Here is a 4,289-nt window from a genome sequence, read left to right on the forward strand (position 1 = left end):
GGGGTAAACACTGTGGAACCAAAAGTGATGAAATCCTAAAAGAACAGAGTAAAAGCTCAGAGTTGAATAGTTGTATTGAAGAAGTAACCTATGATTCTATCAATGCTGTAACGGTAAATCTTTCAAACCAATGTGATTCCAAAATTAATTTGAATAGAATTGGTAAAATCCTTGATGAAATTTTAGAATTAGATTCATATTTAAAATATCTCACTGAATCATCATAGTGTAACGTACATAATTTAGAGTTTGCGTTGATAAATTTCATTAATTCTCTCGTTTTGTTTAATTAGCATGCTGGTAAGATCACAGTGATCAGCTTAGAATGACTGACTCCTACTAATGTGGTGGGCTACCGCAGCCTTGTTTTCCAACTGAACACGCCTACGTGGTGAACCACTGAGTCACAAACGAGAGAGTTAAAAAAAATAATAATCTTGGAATCAATATTGAAATGCAAACGTGAGACTAGTAAAATTGATACTTACATGCTAATTGTTAGCAACTATTGTTGCATTCACTTTGTATTAATCTTTTCGTTGAATACGAAAATATTTCAAGTAGAACTTGAAAACATGGAAGCAAAGGTCCCTCCAATATTATGGGTTATTCATATTATGTAATGCCCGAAGTAGGCAATTTTCTTAATAGTCCTCTCTATATTATTTTTAAATTTTAACCAAACATTCTATCTTTTCACTTTGCTTCGGGGATGGAAACATATTAACAAATAATTGGGGTAGGGTCTTGCAAATTTAATGCAGGCAAAATATTTTTAATATACTTCGAGCGTGACGAACTCGCATCGGCCTAGTTTATTTCATTTTCAAGTAAATGAAATATTTTTTAGTGTTATATTTACATATGTACTTTTAATATGTAATTTTAATAAAATATGAATCAATTGCGTGCACTAGATCGTATGTTTTAGTTATGTTGAATTACCTTGAATATTCTTAGTAAATAGTTTGTGATGATATGTCAATGAAAGTACACATTTGAATTTTATGAATAATGTTGATGTTTTAAATATAATAAAATTTTATGCGTTTAGCAGTATGGAATATTTTATTTTCATGAAAAACAAAATCATGATAAGTTGAATTATTTGGTGATATATGCTATTTTTGAATGTTGTTGTGTGTTTTATTTTAGAATAAATGAGTGTTATTGCAGAATACTAAATAAAATCTTAGTATTTTAAATTTATTGCTATATGTTTAGTTTGTATTACCTATATTTTACTGTGCATTGTTAAATATGGCATTGAATACGATACCTTATCAAACTTAACATTTTATTAAACATGATGTTTTATTGAATACATTATTGCAATGAATATATTAATATGTTTGTATAACTTGGTTTGAATTTTGAAAAACATTATGAAGTACAATGTTGAATAGTATTTTGAATTACTAGTAACTATTGTTTTATATTCAAACATTGAAATTATATTTGTGTTTACATTTCAAGGAATAATTAAAATAAAAAGAAGATATAAACCAATAATAAAAATGAAAAGACTCAAAAGACATTTACGAAATGGCCCACGCGTTGTCTTAAATGGCCCACGCGTTCATTATTCTTCAAATTTTCGCGACCATGTGTGTGTGAGTGAACCTACGAACTGCTACTCTTCAATGTGAACGAACTTAAAATGACTTTAACCCTCTATGGACTAATGGAGTGCTGTGATTGCTGTCGTGTCGCAGTGTGATTATGAAGATTTGGATTCCAGGGTTCTTGCCCACTTCTGTGGTACTTTCAGTGGACAGTCCGCCGGCCACCATATGTAATGATATGGATTGGCATGAACTTTTAAATCAACCCTCGTATTTCCTCAACTCCGATTCTTAGAAATGAAACGCAACCAGCTAACATTTGGAGGAGAACAATGCTCAAGAATTTGTCACCCAAAAGGTGCCTCACTTTTCCAGACAGTCTTGCTTCCTCCCGTCAGCCTATATTAGGTGAGGAATTTTGCTACCCTTGTGCTGAACGCCCACGCAGCAAAACTTATGTGATGATGACAGATTTTAAGTGACAATGTAAAATCTATCAATAATCATTAATTTCATGATTTATTGAAATTATCAGTGCCTTTATAGTGATTTCATTTAACCTTTGGGTTAGCCATTATACATCATTAGTGAAATAATGAAGCAAAAACTTAATGTTTTCTATGAACTATATCTCAGTCTGTTAGTGTATTCTTACGCTGTTTAACTGGTAACTATGTGACGCGTGAACAAGCGCGTCAGAGCATATCCAGAACTCGGTAAAAAAAAAAAAAAGGTAGAGGAGTCTTGTTCTCATGTGAAATTAGTAAATTCAAATGAATCTTCTTTCTAACGGTGCTACGACAAAATTCGTATATTTAATAATTGTGATATTGTGAAATTAACAATGTCTTTTTATCGTATCATTGTAGTGAACATTTTTGCATTCGAAATGAATGAAGAAACTCATCATTGAGATTTCATCCATTCCAGAAATGAAATCATCACACAAGGTCATCTTCAGTCAGCAATGGAAATGAAATCTTCCTTACAAACATTTATCGCTGTTCACATCATTACGTCCGCCGAACGCGAATATCGCGCGCGTTAACGACGTCGTCTCGTAATCGCATTATGAAAGGGCCAATCTGGTTTTGAGTGAAGTATTATCAATCATTTGAAAATATTAGTGTATTGTTTTAAAGCTATATGTGATGTGTGTAGTGAAAGTGAATATTAATACAAAGTTTGCCTACAATTCTTGTTATTTTTCTTGAAAGTGATAATAATAATAATGATAATGTGTATTTAATAAATTGTGTTTTCTCCTTAGCGGTCAAAATACCAATTTAAAGGAGTATTTAATTTAACCGAGGATGTGAGCAAGGTATAGTATCTCTGAAGTAGATCAAACCAAACATTTACTTCGCATCTCGTTACTCATCTGGTGTTAAACTAGCATATGGATCCTATTTTATGTGTTTGTTACAGGTTCTGATGATGTTGTCTACAGCCTGACTTGACAGTAATGGTGGGCACACGGGCAATGCCTAATATAACGCCCGGATCCTGTGACCATGGGAGAGAATTTCTGTTATCTTGCCAGTATTTAAATTCGTAAATTTTTTATCTATGAAATTATATAATGTCGTACAGTGGTTTTCTCATTTTAAAGGTCCAAGGTTCGAATCCGTATCCGTGTGACGTAGTATACTCTTTCCATTCAGCTGAAAAAGAAACATAAATCAAGTTTACAACGTTATAGCTTTAAAACAGTCTTTTTCATTCGTTTGTTCTGAAATCTTTTTAAGAGCCTAAATTTAAAAAAAGTCACACAATGTAGCTTCATAAAGACCTTTACTTTCATTCTTTCCCTTTAAAGACTGCAAGCTAGTAAGGTGCTCCCTGAGAAATCTATGGAAATTGCCAATAACGGCAGTAGGTTTTGTGCTTCTTAAAGTCCGTAATGCACGCACAGAACTCTAAAATATCTACTGACAGAAATGAGTGTTATTCAATGATTAATTTCATTTCTTCTCAGTAATTGTAAGCAAATGTTCCAGGGGCGTCATTGGGCTGGACAGGAGGGTGTAATTCCCCCTACCTTGAGCTTCATAAATACGTATTTTTTGATCAAATGTATAGTAATACACTAATAAAAAAGTGAAAATCTTATGTCGGCGGAGAATTCCCCCCTCCCCCACCGAATAAAACCTAAAAGACACTGCTTTTAGTAAAAAACCTATAGAGTTACTATAGCACATTGTTAGAGAGCTTACATTTGGTTTCAAGAGTCGAAGGTTTGATCTCAAGCCATATGAGTTTCTGGGCGACATTGACAGAGAGAAAGAGATTCAAGTATGGAGACAGAGAGGGATGATTTATATACACAGATTTAGAATTGGGGGGAAAACGATCAGACACCATTCGTATTATGACGAAAATTGTGATTTTGTGAAACAGAAGTTTTCGAACTGCGAGGATCACATTAGGCAATTGTCGAACTAAGGTAGAGAACTCTTTTCAGAGCATTGGATGATTACGAAAGCAGAGAAAGATCTTGGCAACTGAGGAATTAAGAATTTAAAAAATCTTCAGCTTCCGAGACAGGTTTCGAACCCCGAACCTTGTAGTTATCGAATCATGATTTTATCCATTCTGCTACGGAGAACTGTACGTATACATTTACATACGTTACCTTTAGCTACGTTGAAAGCTAACTTAATATTCCAAAAGTTGACTCGGTGGATGCGCCTCTTGTAATTTAGTTACAATGTATTGTGACGG

Source organism: Thermobia domestica, chromosome 4 (genome assembly GCF_964235325.1).
Source record: "Thermobia domestica chromosome 4, izTheDome1.hap1.1, whole genome shotgun sequence".
Taxonomy (NCBI): domain Eukaryota; kingdom Metazoa; phylum Arthropoda; class Insecta; order Zygentoma; family Lepismatidae; genus Thermobia; species Thermobia domestica.